We start from the raw sequence: 21,759 nt of genomic DNA on the forward strand, positions 1-21,759 counted from the left end.
TGAGAGTTAAGGAGGCCAATGTGCATAAGACGACATTTAGGACTTATTATGGACATTACGAGTTCCTAGTTATGCCCTTTGGTTTGACTAATGCACCGGTGACATTTATGGATTTAATGAACTGAGTATTTCAGCCCTACCTAGATCAGTTTGTGGTGGTGTTCATCGATGACATCTTGGTATATTCTAAGACAGAGGATGAGCACGATGAGTATCTTAGAGTGGTTCTACAGATTCTTCGTAAGAAACAGTTGTATGAGAAGTTCAGCAAGTGTGAGTTCTAGCTTCGGAAAGTGACGTTTCTAAGACATGTAGTTTCTATTGAGGGGATACGAGTCGATCCTCGTAAGATTGAGGCTGTGGTGGATTGGAAATAGCCGAAGAATATGTCTAAGATCCGTAACTTTTTGGGGCTGGCAGGATATTATAGACGTTTCATAGAAAGGTTCTCTTTGATTGTATCTCTGATTTCTAAGTTACTGCGTAAGGGAGTTCCTTTGATTTGGATTGATGTACAGTAGAAGAGTTTTGATAAGCTTAAGACTGTTTTAACTCAGGCTCCTGTTCTGATACAACTTGAGCCGAGTAAAGACTTCGTGGTATACAGTGATGCATCGCATGTGGGTCTGGTTTGTGTTCTGATGCAAGAAAAAAAAGGTAGTTGCATATACATCTCGACAGCTCAAGACTCATGAGGCTAACTATCTAACGCATGATCTGGAGTTGACAGCAGTAGTCTTCACTCTGAAAATTTGGAGGCACTATTTGTATGGTGAGAAGTGTACTATTTACACTGATTATAAGAGACTCAAATATCTCCTCACCCAGAAGGAGTTAAATCTTAGGCAGCGTAGATGGGTTGAATTGCTTAAGGATTACGACTCCACTATCGAGTACCATCTTGGTATGGCCAATGTGGTGGCCAATGCGTTAAGTTGTAGGGCTATGACCGATCTGAGAGCGATGTTCACTCGACTGAGTTTTTTCGATGATGGGAGTCTACTAGCTGAACTTCAAGTGAAATCAACATGGATTGATCAGATCAGAGATAAACAGTTGGGGGACAAGTCTCTGGAGTTGTGTTTCCATCAAGTGAAGAGTGGTGTTACTACGGATTTTGGGATTAATAAGGATGGGGTATTGTGTTTCTGCGATCGGATTTGTGTACCGAATGATGAGGACTTGAGACAGCCGATTCTGAGGGAAGCGCATAGTAGCCCCTATCCTATGCATCCCAGTGGGAACAAAATGTATCAAGATCTGCGAGATTTATACTGGTGGCCAAGGTTAAAGCGTGAGGTTACTGACTTCGTTGCTTGTTGCTTGACTTGTCAACAAGTTAAGGCTAAGCATCAGTTACCTTCGAGTTTGCTGCAGCCAGTTAAGATACCATTGTGGAAATGGGAGCGAGTAATGATGGACTTCGTTAATGGGTTGCCTCTAACACCTACTAAGAAGGATTTTGTTTGGGTCATCATGGATCGATTGACCAAGTCTGCTCACTTCATTCCTGTCAGGACAAACTTTTCTCTACAAAAATTGGCCAAGCTCTATATTTCTAAAATAGTGAGGTTGCATGGGGTACCTGTCTCAGTATTCTCTAATAGGGATCCTTGTTTCACGTCTTGGTTCTAGAAAAAGCTGCATGAGGCTTTAGGTTTGAGGTTAGACTTCAGTATTGCTTTCCATCCTCAAATAGATGGTCAGTCGGAGAGGGTGATTCAGATACTAGAGGATATGTTGAGAAGCTGTGTTATTGATTTCTGAAGCAGTTAGGAGGAGTACTTGCCATTGGCAGAGTTCACCTATAATAGCAGCTTCTAGTCTAGCATCTAGATGGCACCTTACGAGGCACTGTATGGCCGTAAGTGCCGTACTCCCTTATGTTGGACCGAGTTGGGCTAGCGACGTATTTTGGGTTCTGAATTAGTCTCTGAGACAAAGGATAAGGTTAGATTGATCAGGGATCGACTGAAAGCGGATTCTGATAGGCAGAAATCTTATGCAGATCTGAAATATTGAGAGGTAGAGTATTCTATGGAGGACTTTATTTTTCTCAAAGTCTTGCCATGGAAAAAGGTTCTGAGGTTCGATCTTAAAGGTAAGCTAAGCCCTAGGTTTATTGGGCTGTACTGTATTCTGAAACGAGTGGGACCAGTCACTTATCAGTTGGAGCTACCTCCGGAGTTAGATTGCATCCATGATGTGTTTCACGTCTCGATGTTGAGATGCTACTACTCTGATCCCACACATATTGTTCCTATAGAGGAGATTGAGGTTCGACCAGATCTGACCTTTGAGGAGGAGCCGATTCAGATTCTGGATCGCAATGTTAAAGTTCTCAGGAGGAAATCTATTCCACTGGTTAAAGTTCTATGGCATAATCATAGCACTGAGGAGGCTATGTGGGAGCCTGAGGATGCGATGCGGCAGCAGTATCCTCACCTTTTTTGACCAGGTAAAATTTCGAGGCTGAAATTTTCTTTTAGGGGGTAGAGTTGTAACGCACCAAATTTTAAGTTTTTGATTTTGTGATTAAATGACAACTGTGTATCTGCTTCAGTGGTTAAGTGTTTTGGGTGTGTGTGAGAGGCCCCAAGTTCAAGCCTCTCATTTGGAAAATTTTGGCTTTTTCCTGAATTAAGCCTTAACTTCTAATTAACAGGCTTGTATTAAACTATTTGTAATTTCATATCAGAACGGGCCTACTGGTCTAGTGGTTAGGATGTGTGTGTTGGTGTGTTGGGGGTCTGGAGTTTGAATCCCTGCCCGAGTAAGAGAGTTTAATTTTTTTCGGTGGCCTATTAGAATTTCAATTAGACCAAAATTCTGAGTAGTAGAGATAATCAAGGGATTTGGGGGGGAAAGTTATCAGTTTTCATTTTTATTTCTCCAAAATATTATTTTTACATTCCTTTTTTCCATTTTTCTCTGCCAAAATTCTCCTAAAATTCTCTCTTTTTCTTTTTGTCCTTTCCCATTATTGAATATTGATTTTCTCTTGCGTCGAGGAGTGTGTTGGTGCGGTTTTGGTAAATGGTTTTGGTGCCTTTAAGTTATGGTTTTTAATATGATAATTGGGTTTTGTTTTGTTAATTGTTTGACAACCAAAAATTTGGTGTGAGAAGTTGTTCTAATGCCGAACATAGTGGGGAGCGTTCGTGGTTCGCAAGGTAAGGGTTTTATGCTTTGAAAGTGTCTAATTCATTTTGGGATTTTGGTTCAATTTGATCGTTTAAGGGATTAACTAAGTAAAACGTGTTTGATTATAGGTTTGGTTTTTCTCGGGAGTGGTTACGCATCGAAGTTGAACCAGGTATGTACCTGAAAACACCGAAAACGAAAACCGATGAAAGCCGAAAAATGAATCTGTCGACGCCACACGGGGGTGTGGTTGCCTATGTGGTAGACCGTGTGGCAGTACAGGGCGTGTGATCGACGAGCCAGGCCATGCGCGTAAGACACGGGCACATAACACAACCGTGTGATGGCTAGTGAGGCCATGTGCAAGACAAAGGCTCAACCAATTAGGCCGTGTGGGCTACACGGGCGTGTGGGCCTATACAGGTACACACACGGGTGTGTGAGCCCACACGGGTAGGCCACATGGGCATGTGAGCCCAATTATTTGAAACTCTCTGAAAGGTTGCTCGGGTCATCCAAGTCGACTGGGACCTACTCTAGGGTCGGTGAGAGTTACATGATCCCTGATTTCGTGATTTGACTATGTTTTATACGTGTCTTGGCATGCTCATCGATTCGTATGTATGGTTTGATAGTTGCATATTTGCATGTCATGTAATGTATGCTACATTGCATCGGGGTTGGGTTAATGTATATAGAGGAAGTATTCTGAAAGGCTCCTAATCCTTATATCTGGCAGCACAGCTGCAACTATCTGATTATGTGCTGCATTTGGTACAACATGGTGTGTAGGGATGGGTGGGTCAATTTTATCCCCACTTGGTGTGTAGGGTTGGACGGAGTTGGTGTGTAGAGGCTGGTGGGTAGGACTCTATTTAATCTATTCTATTCTGAATACTGTATCTGAGATAGGCCAAGGCCATAATATTTATATATCAGATTCCATGTCTGAGTGGGCTAAGGCCTACACTGATTTCTGTAAAGGGCTCCGGCCCAGACTGATTATGATTATGAGCTGATATATGCCTGTATACATGTTTTCTGTGAGGATTACACACTGAGTTGCAAAAACTCACCCTTTTTATTTTGTCTAATATGTGTAGGTAATCCCCAGACTTGACAGATCGGTGAAGCGGAGGACTCGAGGGTGGCCACACGTAAATTTTAAGACTGTTTCTTTTCGATTACATCCAATTTTTATTACTTATTTGGGGTTTTTGATGTAATTATGGACTTGGACTGTTTGGTTTTAATTCGGGACTTATTACGGTTTTGTGATTGTTTAAAACTGCAACTCATCAAAACACGGTTTTACTAAAAACTAAGGTTTTCGTAAATAAAAATGATTTTACCCTAAATTAATTATTTGGGTTTCAAAAGCTTCCGCTAAAAGAGATATTTGAATCAAATCAAATAGAACATGTTTTCTTGAACTAGGTAAAATTAATTATTAGGACGATTTTAAGGTCAATGCGTTTTCAAAAACACTCTCATGTGACACCGCCAGATTCGGCCATAACGTCCCGGGCGGGTTTAGGGTGTTATAAAGCACTTAGGAAATTTTTATAAAACTTAGAAAATTTTTGCTATGAACAGGGGTCACACGCCCGTGTGGCTTGGGACACGCCCTTGTGGGTAGGCCGTGTGGTCACACACGCTCATGTACCTAACCTGTGTAACTCTCTACTTTCCAATGCATGAACAAATTGATGTCACATAACCAAGTCACACGCCCGTGTGCTTCGCCATGTGGTAAATTATATTTTCGTAAAATAGGTGCAGAGTTCACACGGTCAGGACACACGCCCGTGTCTGAGGCCGTATCCCTCACATGGCTAAGACACACGCCCGTGTCTCTGCCCATGTACTCAATTCTGAGCATTCTATTTCTCAAAATTAAGGTGCAAGGGACACACCACCAGAACACATGCCCATGGGGCAGACTGTGTGTCAGACACAGCCTAAACATACGCCTGTATGTCTACCGGTGTGGACAAAATAAGGCTATTTACCAAGAAAACTGTCACCCTCATTTACACCTACATACACAAGTTCAATGGCATAATCCATGGCATGTTTAAGCAACCAAAACATTCATAAACAAGGCTAAATCATATCATTCATTACCAACACTTAACATATTTACTATAGCATAATTTACCAAATCAATTCATACTAAACTCACATTCACAAGTATCAACATGAATACTTTCATGATGCATAATTCTACTTAAATTTCCTAGCACACCAAAGGACCCATCTCATCCATTTCACAACAAGTCATTTAACCATAATAAACACATAGCAACCCATTCCAAAACACAAAAACAAAGAGGCATTAATGCATACACTTATATAAATGGGCTTACAATCATTTTAGCCAAAATAAGCCATTTACATGGCTAAATACCAAATCACCTTAAACAAATATAACCCAATACATTTGGCCAAATCAAATGACACATATAAAAAAATGACCAAGTCCCTATACATGCCATACTCTCAAAATGTTTTAAAATTATCGGTACTCAAAGGACAGTTTGATAGTGTGATGCGACTTTCGATGATCTCCAATCCCGAGCTAGCTTGATGGCACTATAAAACATTGAAAATAAAATGAAGTAAGCTATATAGCTTAGTAAGCTCGTATGAAGGAATAAGCAACCTTACCATACATTAATCATGCAAGTATTATAACATAAGATGACTAATTTACCACAATCTCAAGATCATAATTCACTTCCATCACAACTTATCTTGAAATCATCGTTTCACGAATTAATAATCATAAGCTTCGAGTATATATCTGTACTATCTCATAACAAATTTACTCTTATTCTCATCTTTGACATACCCGTGAACCAGTCGGAATAAAAATGTTGGATACTTGGGAATCTAGCACACTAAGTGCCACATATGTAGCCAATGCTGCCTCAATTCCATATCGCATAATTGCTCGCTCTCGAGCTAATCAACGGGCCTGCTCACACAAGCTGTCAGTCAAGACGTAACTACTCGGTGCTGCTCACACAAGCTGTCAAGTAACCGCAACATATGCTGGTATACTCAGCCATCGGTAGGACCTACGAGACTAGCACCTGGATCAATTGATCACATAACACATGGTAACCCTAGTGACATGTCACTTGTATCCTAATCTATTCTTAAGGTTCAAACGGGATATCTTGCTTATCGAACCATTGTCGAACTCGTCCGTAGAGTTAAACTCATCCAAACAATCAATCATACAGTTCATGCAATATCAAAGAATTTAAATACAGTTATATTAAAGCTTATTTAACATACGAACTTACCTCGGTTACAAAACGACCAAAGGGAGCTATTCGTCAATTACTTTGTTTTTCCCCCGATCTTGACTCGAACTTTGTTTTTCTTGATCTATAAGACTAAATTTAACTTATTTAATTATCACATTGTTCAATTCAGCCCAAAAACAGACTATGAAAAAAATTACATTTTTGCCCCTAACTTTTCAACATTTTACTTTTTTGTCCTTAGGTTCGTAAAATGAATTTCTTTCAATTTCCTTACAAACCAAGCCTAGCCAAACCTTTTTCATGCTTATGAAAACCCACATTTTTCATTTATTCACATTTTTCTACCCATTTTATAGATTTTTACAAATAAGTCCATATTTGTTGTTTTTTACCGAAAATCACTTTAGAAAAGCCGTTTAACAAACAACAAACATGCTTTTTCTACCATTAAACATCAAAATACATACATGTTCAACATGGGTAAAATTTTAAACTACACCTTTCTTTCAAATTAGTGCTTGAAAAGGCTAGATTAGGTTGAGACAACTTCAAAAACATAAAAATCATGAAAAACGGAGCAAGAACGGACTTACAATCGAGCTTGGAAGTGGCCAAAACCCTAGCTATGGACTCCTTGTCAAATTAGGCTATGGAAGGATGAAATTGCGAAGATGGACATCTTTTTATTAGTTAATTTTGTCATTATTTACCAAATGACTAAAATGCTCTTCACTTCAAAATTTGAAAATTTATCAAACCGTGTCAATTTTTGTCCATATTAAAATATAATGGTCTGATTATCATTTAAAGACCTTTAATTTAAGAATTCATAGCAATTAGGTACCTTTAACATAGAGAACTCAAGTTTTGCATCTATCGCAATTTAGTCCTTCTAGTTAAATTGGACACTCAATCGATAAAATATCTTAACGAAATTTTCACACAATCATTCAATCATACTGTAGACCTTAAAGAAATAATAAAATAAATATTTCTACTTCAGATTTGTGGTCCCAAAACCACTACTCTGATTTTACTCAAAACGGGCTATTATAAGTTGGACGTGCAAAGGAGGAGTGATTTTAGGGATTTTGATAAGTATTTTTATAAAAAAATAAAGAAAAAGATATTCTAATAATAATCCAACCCACCAGATTTTATGGAATTTAATTTGAATTCTTCCACCAAAGAATTGCCAACATAAAAAATATTTTACTTTTGCGCACAACGAGATTTGAACACAAGACCTTAAGCAAGAATCCAAGGCACTTAACCACCAAACGAAATTAAATTATTTAACATGACTTAACCAATTTAAAAATAAGAAAGTTGGGGAATTACATCTCTCCCCTCTTTTAAGAAATTTTGGCTTCAAAATTTACCTGATTCAAAGAGATGGGGATACTATTGGCAAATCAAGTCCTCAAGCTCCCAAGTGGCCTCCTCTAAACCATGATTCCACCATAGGACCTTAACTAATGAAATGGTCTTTCTCTTCAAGACCTTAACCTCACAATCCAAAATTTGTATCGACTCCTCTTTAAAATAAAAATATGATCTTAAATCAATTTCCCCACTGGAACCACATGAGAAGGACCAGATCGATAATGCTTCAACATGGACACATGAAAGACGTCATAGATGCGATCCAACTCCAGAGGTTGTAATAACCCGTTTTTAGTCAAATCAGAACAATGGTATTGGGATAAAAAATCTGAGGTCAAAATAATTATTTTATTATTATTTTAATGTCTACAACATGATAGTATGATTGTGTAAAAATTTCGTTAATAAATTTTATCGTTTGAATGCTGAATTCAATAAAAAGGACTAAATCGCATAAAATGTAAAACTTGAGTTCTATTAGCTAAAGGTGTCTAATAGCTATAGATTTTAAAGTGGAGGTCCTTATGTGGTAATTAAACCATTTTATTTAGTAGTGGACAAAGATGGACATGATATTTATGTTTTAATTAGTTTAATTTTAAGGTTAAATAAGTAATTTGTTAAATAAATAAAGAAAAATAAAGAAAAACATATGAATATCATCATTTTCATTTCATCTTCACCGAAATTAAACTAAGAGGAAGCCATTAATTGGATCTTGAAGGTTCAGTCATGTATTATACTTGCATGTAAGTGCAAATTTGCTCCGCTTTTAATGATTTATATGTTTTTGGAGTCATTGTAACATAATCTAGCTAGTCCAGGGACTAATTTGCAAAATTGTTAAAGGTTTAGTTTTTTCCATTGATGAATCTATGTGTATTTTGATGTTTGATGATAGAAAATGCATGCTTATTATTAGATAAACAACATTTGTAAAGTGATTTTTGACAAAATTGTCATTTAGGGATTTAATTGAGGAATGTTGAAATTTTGTGGTTATATTGTGAAATAAATGAAAAATATGGGCTATTAGGGACTTAGTTAAAATTTGGCTAGCATGGGTATAAGTTGAATTTCATGAATTTGTGTTTTTATAACATAAGGACTAAATTGTAAAAATGTTGAAATATTGAGGGCAAAAGTGTAAAGTTGCCTTAATGTGTATTTTAGACTAAATTGAATAGAATGGTAATTAAATAATTAATTTTGATTACATTTAGATCAAGAAAACTGAAATTTGAATTTAAATCTGGGGAAAAAAATAATGTTTTGGACTAGTCGATCCGTTCCGTCGTTTTAGCGATCAAAGTAAGTTTGTATGTTAATAAGCATTATTATAATTGTGATTTAAATGCTTTAATATTGAATATATTGTGTATATGACATTGCGGATATGTTCAAAGATGATTCAGTAATGAGAAATCTCGGTTGAACCTTAGGAATAGATTAGGATACGAATGACATGTCATTAGGAATTATGTGATTTGGGTACTGGTCCGTTCGTCCTACTGGTGGCTAAGTTATCGGCATGTGTTGCGGATACTTGTCAGCTTGTGTGAGCAGCACTGTGTAGTTCTGTCATGACCATCAGCTTGTGTGAGTAGACCCCTTAATAGCTAGAGAGTGAGCATTATATGTGATATGAGATTGAGATAGCTTCGGCTATATATATGTGGCACTTAGGGTGCAAGATTCCCGAGTATCCGATAGTATTCCGAATGGTTCAACAGGTATCGAATATATGAAATGGTGAGAAATATATATTGTAACACCTCTATCCCGTAACTGTCACCGGAATAGGTGAGGGGCATTACCGGACTTGTAACTCATGCCAGATCAGTAAAATTTTGAACATTTTCTTGGAGTAAAGATCATTCAATTGGATAATTGCTAAACACAACCAGGGATACAATTTAAAACTTATAAAAGTAAACATTCAAAAGATGTCATATTCGCATGGCTTATATACATTAACCAAAATATCCTCCCACTACTAGTCTATTCTGTACATGCCATAAGATAATCCAAAACATAGCAGTACCAAACAGTGGATAGTGATAGTGTGACAAGTTGCTGACGATCCTCGAGCAAAAAGGCCAAAATCAACAATCTATAAAACAGAGAAACATAACAACAGAGTAAGCTTTTGTAAGCTTAGTAAGTCTTAAGCAATTTAAAACCAGTGAACTCAAATATAACCAATTTGTTTATTTGATTCACATATAACATTTCATTTCATATCTATAGTTATCCTCATCGGACAAATCAAAATGTATATCCCCCAATATCCTATAGTATTTCTCCATAACCGAATACTCACATATTCATATGGCATTTTCATATTTGCTTTTCACTTTACAATCATGATTTAATTCTGATGGGTCTAACATGTATAAGTATTTATCACATACCTGACCAACCAAATTAAAAGTCGATCTTACGAATTCTCATATAACCTCTTTCTAGGTATACTACCCTTTTTGGCCGAATATACACAATTACGTAATACACAATAAGCAGATAAATTCTCACTTGATAGTGATCTCTTATAAACATAGGTACATTACATATTTTCACCTAACTTTTCACATTGACCAAATGCACAATAATCATAGAACAATCTTATTGCTTTACTCACATATGCATCACATAACAACCTTGTGATTTAATCCAAATCAAGCTTAAATATAATCTCAAAATACATACCTGACCAACTTAATGCATTGAACGTATTTATTACCAATTGTTACTGTGAAGTCGTATAATCTTATGCTTTACTCGAATCTTCAGCGAGACCTTTAGCTCGAATAATCCCCACACGTAGTCATCGGGTCTTACCCGGGCATAATCTCCACACGTAGCCATCGGGTCTTACCCGGAATATATTTTCAAGTTTCATGTACATTTAATCACATGTTACAACATTCACATCAACTGTCATATTTGTAATTCATTTGTCTCATCAAATATCTAAATATACACACCTTTCACATTTGGTCATTCGGCCACAATATATACACATCTCATACATATTTCACATTAGCCATTCGGCTTTACCACATATACATATCTCATACATATTTCACACTAGCCATTCGGCTTTACCACACATATATATATTTATCTTGTACATCAATTTCAGCAATAGCTTATAAGCAACTCAATTAGTTTCATCAATGTTTACAACAAAATCACATATTCACTACAAGCTGTTTTCTTGAGCAACAGTCATTAAATTATTTGTAACTGGAGCTACGAAACTCCAAATGAAGTGCTGTTAATTTTCCCTAAAAATAGACTCATATATCTTCTATCCATAAAATTTTCAGAATTTTTGGTTTGACCAAGAAATGCCAGAATTTTTCTTAAAGTTTCCCCTATTTCACTGTTTGACTATACTGACCACTCTTCACTACAAATCAACTTTCTCATTGTACAGAATTCAAAATATGTTCTTGTTTATTTCATTTGAAACTAGACTCATTAAGGAGTCTAAGCATATAAATTTTATCTTATAACAAATTTTTTTGTGTCATTTATAATGATTTTCTAAAAAAACAGGGGATTTCGGAGTCATTCTGACACTGTCTCACACAACTTTAAATATATATTTATAAGAAATTCCTTTGCTTACACGGTTTCTTTTATAAGAAACTAGACTAATTAAGCTTTGATTACATATTTTATTCAGCCTATAATTCCACACCAACAATTTATGGTGATTTTCTAAAATCACGTTACTGCTGCTATCCTAAGCAAATTATTACAATTTGCTCTTAAATTTCCAAGTCCAAACACTTATGTACTTACCATTTGAGTTTAAAACATATCATGGCCACATCACATCTTATTAAATCAACTCATTATGTCCTATTATGATTGAATTTACTCAACGTTTAATCACCTAAAACTTGCCTCGGAAGTGGTCGACGACTAGATATCCACGGCTATTCGTTTACTTTCTCTTTTCCCCTATCCGACTTTGATCCTCTTTGCTTTTAAGCTTAAGTAAAACAATAGATTTGCTTAAGTACTTAACTAATATTATTCACTTAACAATCACATTTGGCAATCACATATCATTTAATCTATATCTAAAACAATAGATTTCAATATGTATCATATTTAATAAAACATGCCATGACTCGATTTCATGCTTATTTAATTTATATCTAATTCACATTCACAAGCAAAGAGTCACTTAATTTATCATGCTTTCTTATACATGAATTTAATCATATTGCCGAATGTCCTTATGTGTACATGGTACATACATAAGGCATATATATATACCTATATATGACCATTACAATTTAAACATTTAATCATAATCGGCAAGCTTTATTTCAACTATTTAAGGTGCAAACCAATTATGTTATTCATTAACATTTCGTCATATTAAATCTTTGATTAACCAATTTAACACATACCAAAATCCAATTATACATCTAACCTTTATCGCAATACCAAACCGAGTTATAAGATTATACATTACATTAAGCATATCATTAAACATACCTATTCAATTTAGCTAATTTCATAGCCGATTAATCACCTTACCCCACATTACTCAATGCCGAATATTAACCCAACATCACAAGCATAATCACCATGAAACTTACCTTAATACACATTTTATCCCATTGCCGAATACATATATATCATCAAATAAATATTTATTCACATAACAACAATTCATTCACATCTCTATAAATGATCATAATTGGACATTATAAACAAATCAACTAGTTTAGCATTCAAATTCTTCTAACCATTCCTCAATCACTTACTCAATGAACAACAATCCAAGCACATCAAAGCATAGTCGAATGTATCATTCTTCTTAAATTCAAAAATAAATGCATGGGCTAACTTCAAAATCTATTTAACAACTCAACTTTACCAAAATTATCGAGAAATTAAGCCAAACATACCTCCAATTGCTAATATAATTGCCATACGTCTAAGGGCCCCCTTTTGTTCTTCTTTGATCCTAAGAATCGGCTATTGAGAGAAAGAATGGATAAAACTTTGTTTTCATCCCTTTTTTTTTCCATTATAAAAACTTTATTTCATATTTTATAAGTCTTTATTTAATTCTTTAACAAAATGTATATAATATCATTTAGTAGCCATCATTACAACAAATAAAATACATATTTTCTCACCTAAAACCATCATGGTTGGCCATTATCATGAAAAATGGGGACTTTGACATGCAAGTCCCCATATTTAATCCATGCAACAATTTGGCCATTTTAAAAATTAACCAACACATTTTCAATGTTTCTCACATAAGCCCTTTTGATTAAATTCGCATTCAATTGACAAAATCAAAGCATCAAAATTTCACACATAAATTGTAACATAAAATAGACATGAAATTTAACAATCAATTATTTGTGTGACTCGGTTTTGTGGTCTCGAAACCACTTCCCGACTAGGGTCAAATTAGGGATGTCACATATATGTATCAGTACAGGTATGTACGAGAACTATATAAGCATCGAATCTATGAAAGATATGAGTTCATTGTTAAATATGTAATTGAATATATATTAACATTGTGATTAAATGTTTAGTAGTATGATATGTTCATATTCTTGATTAGTAAATAAATGATAAGCTTTGCTTTTTATTTCATACGAGCTTACTAAGCTTTATATCTTACATTGTTTATTTTTCCGTGTTTTATAGTGAAATCAAAGCTAGCTCAGATTCGGGAATTGTCGGAGACTTCATCACACTATCAAGCTATCACTTTGGTATTTTTGAATCTATGCTTTTGGGATATATGGCATGTATAGGAGCTTTGGTCATTTTGGTATATGTTAGTAATGAATTTAGCCATTTGGATTGGCTTATAAATGTTTAAATGTTTGGTTTTGTATATAGCCATGAGAGTTGGCTTATTTTTGGTTGATATTTGAGAATTGTATGCTTATAAGTTTAGGCAGAATGATGCATAATTGGAAGTGTTCACAGTATGAAATTGAATGACATATTTTGGTATTTGTGCACCTTGTATATGTTGGTATTGAAATGGTGTGATTTATGCTTGGTTGAGGTTGGTTGAATGCCTATTTATGCCATATTATGTGTTATTTGGTTTGGTGTAGGTGTATGCAAATTTGGGTGGCAACATGGCTTGGTAAATAGCCTATTTTTGTCCACATGGGTAGAGATGCGGGTGTGCATCTCAGTTGTATATGACACACAGTCAGGTTACACGGCCATGTGTCCTCTGGTGTTGAATTAAAAATCAAGTCAGTATGCTCCACACGGCCCAACAGACGGGCATGTGACTTGGCCGTGTGGCATAAGTCAATATACCCTATAGGTTTGGCACGACCTAGCACACAGCCTAGCACACAGGCCTGTGAGGCCATTTCGAAGGGCACACAGGTTGGTCACACGGACGTATGGTTGGTTGTGTGACCCAAGTTAGAGAGTTACATGGGGTAGGACACGGGATAGGACACGACCATTTGATTCCATCTCGAATGTCCACATGGCCTATGACACGAGCTTGTCTTTGGCATGTGAGGCACACGAACGGGATACACAGGCATGTGTCCCCTGTATTTTGTAAAATTTTCTAAGCTTTCCAAAAAATTCATAACTTATCAGTTTAGTCCTGAACCACCCCAAATGCATGTTTAGGGCCTCGTGGGCTCATATTAGGGACAATGTGAATGATGTTGAATGATGATTACATGAAATTTGATAATGTATGTTCAATTGTATAATATGTCCAGTAATGCTCTGTAACCCTATTTTGACGTTGAATACGGGTGAGGGGTGTTATAGAGGTAGCTGTAACTGATAAGAAATCGGCCCAACATGCCTCAGAATTTGATTTGACCTAATGAATTGAGGGCTTAACTTGCCCTTATGACCAAATTTGAGAAACTTCTTCAATGAAGATACCTTAAGAAAACCATGGTCCCTCACCTCAAACTCAATATCCTTCCTTTTAAGGTCTGTATAAGACTTCTGTCTATCAGAAGTGACCTTAAGTCGATCTCGAATCAAACAAACCTTATCCACAGAATCAACTACCAACTCAGGACGCAAAACCTTCCTCTCACCTAACTCGATCCAACAAAGAAGAGTGCAACATTTTTGACTATACAAGGCCTCGTAAGGTGCCATCTGAATGCTAGATTGAAAACTATTATTGTAAGCGAATTCAGCCATCGACAGAAAATCCTCCCAACTACCTCAATAGTTAATAACATAAATCTTAAGCATATCCTCTAAAATCTAAATTACTCTCTTGGCTGACCATCAACCTACAGATGAAATGCTGTACTAGAGTCCAATCGAGTACCTAGAGCCTTATGTAATTTTTTCTAAAATCGAAAAGTGAAACAAGGAACTCGATCTGAGATAATAAATACTAGAACCCCATGGAGCATAACTATCTCAAAAACATAAAGCTTAGCCAACTTTTTTAAAGAGTAATTAGTCCTGACCAGAATGAAGTGAGCAGACTTAGTTAATCGATATACAATAACCCAAAAAGAATCCTTCTTAGTAGGTGTTAAGGGTAACCCACTAACAAAGTCCATAGTTATGCGTTCCCATTTCTACAATGGAATCTTAACGGGTTGCAGGAAACTAGAAGAAGTTGGTGCTCAACCTTAACTTGCTAGCACGTCAAACAATGGGACAAAATACAACTCCCAGAGGTCACAGTACATCTTATTACTGCTACGATGCATAGCATAAGGGCTATTATGTGCTTCCCATAGAATAGATTGCCACAAATCGACATCACTAGGCACACAGATTTGACCTCAGAAACACAAAATACCATCACTATTAAACTCGAAATCTGAAGTCTTACCCTCATCAATCTATTGAACTCGACTAATCAGAGACTCATCTAGAAGCTGCTTATTCTTAACCTTAGTTAATCAAGTTAGCTTAACTTGAAACTTGGCTAGAATCCTACCATTATCAAACAAACTTAGGTGAGAAAACATCTCCCTCTACTTAGATATAGATCTTCGGCTAAAAGTATTGACCATCACATTAGCCTTACTGGAATGATACTCTATCGTGCAATCATAGTCCTGAAACAACTTTATCCAACGACATTGCCTAAAATTCTACTATTTCTGAGTAATGAGGTACTTGAGGCTTTTGTGATCAGTATAGATGATACACCTCTCACTGTACCGATAATGCCTCTAAATCTTAAGAGCAAAGATAACCACGACAAGCTTGAGGTCATGTTTTGGATAATTACCCTCATGCAGCTTAAGTTGTCTAGACGCATATGTTACCACCTTACCTTTCTGCATCAGAACACAACCCAAACCTGTATAGTTCGCATCACTATACACAACAAACTTTTTCCCAGAGTCAGGCTGAATCAGAATGGGTGTCTGAGTTTGTAACCTCCAAAATCCGGCCTAAACATTATGGCTAGATTGAGAAGGCTACATTAGCCACTGAAATGGCTAAGCTAACTTATGTTACTTTTGAAAACCTTAAATGAACTCATTTTAGAGAAAACCGTAGTTGTACTTTGAGTTAGCTTAAAAGCATTCATTCATTAGGTCGTGTTTACTTAGGATTCATTTTATTGTTGATAGTGCTGTTTTAGAAAAACCGTTTACTTGTCGCTATTCTTTAAAAGAAAACTCAAAGTTAAACTAATGCAGTGAAAAAACCATTTTTCAAGTCATTTTGGAAAATTAGTTGCCTTATCGATTTGTTTTTCAAAAACAATTCCTTTGCAATGTAGTGGAAACTAAGGAATAATATCAAATTTTACTTAAGCCTGATATCATGCATTATTCAGTTATTATGCTTGAGTAATTCATGCATGTAAAAATCCCCAAAAGAAAAGTTACCAAGCCACAGACCATAAATAATTAAAAATTACAAGCCAAAACCAATAAAGACTTAATAATACTTAATTAAATAATAATCTGAGGTCCAAGTTGATTCTCTGAATGCCAAGTCCAGTCCTAATTTTGAGGTTTACCTGAAAAGTTAAACACTATTAGGGGTAAGCTTATGAAAAGCTCAGTGTGAGTCGAATAATTATTTAAACGGGCATAAACATTAAATACAGTGAACATATTATCATTAACAGAATAAAATAAAACCATCATAAGAATTTCATGTGATTACATAGCCTTTAGCAATTTGATGTCAAACGGTGTATAAGTATAGGTCATCATTCATTCGAGTAACAATCATTAATTTTGATGCCATTCAATACAAAAAAATACATTGCGTAGAATAAATCAATAACAGTTGAATATGTCGTGCACTTGATGCAATGCAAAAGGGTTCCTACCCATACTATTCGCTACACACCACGAGTTCCCCAGAACCCATCTGCCAAACTCCAAAACATTATGAGCATAGCTCGATGTGGTAAAACCACTAAATAATCAATAATGTAGTAAATCTACCAGATATCAAATAGTGCGACAAAATCACCAATAACATATAATATGCGATAAAATTGTAACATCCTGAAGTAGAGCCTAGTCAAAACAGTGGTTTTGGGACCACAAATTCGAAATAGAAATAATTGTGTTATGATTGTATGATGATTTATGAAATGTTTGTATGCTTGTGATAAAATTTTATGAAGAAATTTTATGGATAAAGTGTCCAATTTGACATTAGGGACTAAATTGCAAAAGATGAAAAATATGAGTTCTAGAACCTTTTAGCATGAAATTGAATTGGATCATTAATTAGAGGCCCTTAAATGGTAATTTGACCAAGTTCTAAAATTTTGGAAAAAAATGGGCTTGGATAGGTGAAATTTCAAAGAAAGGCATTAAGGGTATTTTGATAATTTGGTAATTAAATAGGCTAAAAGACAAAATAAAAGACAAAATTGTCCATCTTTTCTTCCCCATGGCCGTGTGAACCAAGAAGACACCATGGCTAGGGTTTTCAAGCTTCCAAGCTCAATAGTAAGTGCATTCAAGCCCATTTTTTTATGTTCTTTGCATTTTTGAAGTCCTTGTAACATGATCTACCCATTTCTAGCCATATTTTGAAGTAGGGTTCATGTTTAAAATTTGACCCATGTGTGACAGCATGTGTTTTGATGTTTAATGAAGGAATATGAAAGATTGATGTGTGTTTAACATCTTTTACTAAATGATTTTGCATGAAAATGCTTAAAAAAAGGACCAAATTATAAAAGTGGAAAAAGGGGTAGTAGATTTGTGAAATAAAAGAGAAATGTGGACTGCTATAAGTGTAAAAATGGTTTGGCTGGGCTTAGGTAACAAAGAAAATGTACACATTTCATTTTACGAGCCTAAGGGATAAAGTGTAATTATGAGAAAGTTTAGGGGCAAAATTCTAAATTTACCAAAGTGTATTTTTTGGACCTATTTTAATAATGTTAGTGTTAAATAAGTTATATTTGATTTGTTAGATCAAGGAAAATGAAATTCGGGCTTAGATCGGGAAAGATTGAGATTATGGATTGAAACAGAATAAATAGTTGTTCTTAGATTTGAGGTAAGTTCGTGTGATAATAATAACGCAATGTTATGTTTAGATTGTAATGCTCATTTATTATTACATAAACCGTATGATTGGCGATCGCGTGGTTTTGTGATAGGTTTTAAATATTTATAATTACTCGTTCTTAAACTAACTATTATCGTGATGCAGGCAAGTGTACCTATCGAACAGTAGTATAGTTTTAGCAAGACCGGATTGTCGAACCCAAAGGAACTAAAAGTACTAGTAATGACTGTCTTTTTATTATCTAGCCTAAGAATAATGGGGTTTTATTTTAATTAACTAATTATCTAAACTAAGAACGCACAGAGAAAAGAATTGGGGAATTGCTTTTGGGAAAAATTGATTGACTTAAGACAATACCTAAGGAAAAATCCACATAGACTTTACTTGTTATTCTGGCTCCGAATCGGACGATTTATTCATTCAACTTGTTCCATAGAGATCCATATGTTATGTTATTATCCCTATTCAAGACTAATATCATCTAATCCCTAGATTGAATAACCGAGACTTTTCTCTAATTAACACTATAGGGTTGCATTAACTCGATCTATGGATCCTCTTATTAGGTTTCACCCTAATCCGGAAAATTCTTGTCACCTTATGTCTAGGCGCGCAATCAACTCCACTTAATTATGATAAATGTACTCTTAGATAGGGTCTATTCCTCCTCTGAATAAAAGATTGTCTTGAATCAGTATCCTGGGATATCAAAACAATAATTAAGAACACATAATTAAGAACAAGTTAAATATTTATCATATGATTCAGAAAATAATAACAAGATTCGTCTTAGGTTTCATTCCCCTTAGGTATTTTGGGGTTTTAGTTCATAACTAAATAAGAAAACATCTCAGAATAATAAATAATACAAAACATAAAAAAACCCAAAACTCCTAAAGGGGAATTAAGGAGAAATCTTCAGTCTTGATGATGAATCTGGCTTCTGAGATGGATCAATTGGCTTCCTTGGAGTAATTCCTTACCCCCTATTCTCTGTGTCCCTTTTCCTCCTCCTCTAGGGTGTATTTATAGGCTTTGGAATGCCTAAAAGCCCTCAAAATTAGCCTTTTCTGAATTGGACTCAACTTGGCCTCGGCAGGGACACCCATTTTCGATTACTTCAGGCCGTGTTCAAGCTTGCCAAATTGACACGGTCGTGTGGTCTACTCGTGTAAGGAGGTCCAGACCATGTTGATTTCGTACTTTGGCCCATTTTCCCCATTTTTGGCCCATTTCTTGTTCCTTTCGCTCTCATATGCTCTCCTAAGTATAAAACATGAAATTAAAGCATTAGGAGCATCGAATTCACCAATTCTAATGAGAAATCATCCATAAAATGCATTAAACATAGGGTAAAAACATGTATAATTTATGGTTTACCAATTGGTTATACAGATGTACTCGACGAGGATTCGACAAGTAAGTTCATTTGCAAATAATGCAACATGTATCATACTTTGAATGCTTTAATATTGCATGTATGATAAATACTTACATAATTGATATGTTGTTGTATTATGTCTTTATTGCCTACATTTTATAATGAAATATACTTTGATTATTTCATGAGTATGTGATTGGTGTCATCCATATTGGATTCGACATTACGAGCAAGGTCAACATTAATGTGGTATCGAAGAATCGTATTTGAACCTTAGGAATAGTTAGGATACAAGTGACATGTCACTAGGAATTATCTAATCTGAACTCATTGAGTTGTGGTATGAGTTCGTGATATATGTGACAACCAAACTCATTGAGTTGTGGTTTGAGTTTGTGATATATGTGACACATGTTTTGGCGTCCGGGTACTGGTCTCATACATGTTATTGATGGCGAGGTAGTCCGGCATGTATTGCTAATACCTGATAGCTTGCACGAGCAGACCCGTGAGTAGCTCATAAACGAGCAACATGTGATCTGAGATAAGAAGTAGCGTTGGCTACAGATAAGGCACTTAGCTGCAAACTTCTGATATAACTGATAATATTCCGAGTGTTCAACGGGTAGTCCAAAGAGAAGTTCAACGAGTAATCCAAAGATTATGTCAAAGAAATGACAAGGTATGATCATGTTGAAAGGGTATAGGTACGTACTCAAAACTCCTGAGCAATGAGCTTAATATGTGATGAATATCTGGTAATGTTGCACATGAGAAGGTTATGATTATGAGACTTTGATAAGAGGCGAATGAGAGAATTATGATTATAGGACTTTATGGTACACTATGCTAATGATATGATTGCATTATGTTTAACATACATGATGACCTTGTGGTGAATTATGTTTGAATGAATGATGAACATGAGGTATGATGCAAATTATGTGTTCATAAGCTATGACCTGGGAAGGTAAATGTGTGATAAGAGTTTTGAATGGAAAGTATGTAGATATATCTATAAGATGCTTGTGATATATGCTATGTTGTGATTACAATATTGATTTAAGTCAAGAAATGGCATGGAATGCTTATTATTTTCATATAGGCTTACTAAGCTTTAAAGCTTACTCCCTCTTTTCCATTTCTTTTAGTCTTGTTAGGACGGCTCTGGGTTAGAGATCTTTGGAGGCAGCATCACGCTATCAAGCTATCACCTTTGGGGTATTGATAAACCTTAAGTGTCTTCAAGTGAGTGGCATGTATAGGGACTTAGTTATTACGATATGTGTTCTTATGATTTAGCCAAATGTTTTGGCTTATATTGATTTATTGTATATGGTCATGAGATGTGGCTCATATTAATTATGATTTGTAAGCGTATCTGTCCATGCTATGTTCTAATGCTTTATGATGTGATGAAGTAGTCATGCTTACTTGCTATGAATGATTAGTGTTATGACATATGTGCATGATGAATGCTTTATGACCAATCGAAATGGTCATAGCCAAGAAGTAATTATGTGACATGGTAATAAGATGATAATGATTGTACATGATTGCTTGATGATTAAGTTAGGATTAATTGATAAGTCGAAAATCATGAATTAATGGTAAAAGTAGTAACACAATGGCAAGGCCAATGGATATGAATTGTTGTGCCTAGACTTGGTACCACATGAGTATGTGGTACATATGGATGACGACATGCTAATGCTAAGAATGTGTCTTAAGAAAGGATGTTTAATCATTAAATTGATGTTATGATATGTGTCTTTGATGTGTATAAATGCGTAAGGGATTAAGGATAACAAAAGGCTTGGAAAATAGCCTAAGTACTGGTCACACGGGCAGAGATACAGTCGTGTGTTTCAGCCGTGTGGAGGACACTGCCTTGAGACATGGACATGTGTCTAGGGCGTGTGAAGTCTGTAGCATTTTTGTGAGAATTTAATTCGTCACATGGCCTAGCACACAGTCATGTGGCTTGGCGGTGTGGTTCAATTTGTTTTACTGACGTCATAAACAGAGACTTACACGGCCTGA

This window comes from Gossypium hirsutum, chromosome A03 (assembly GCF_007990345.1).
Source record: "Gossypium hirsutum isolate 1008001.06 chromosome A03, Gossypium_hirsutum_v2.1, whole genome shotgun sequence".
Taxonomy (NCBI): domain Eukaryota; kingdom Viridiplantae; phylum Streptophyta; class Magnoliopsida; order Malvales; family Malvaceae; genus Gossypium; species Gossypium hirsutum.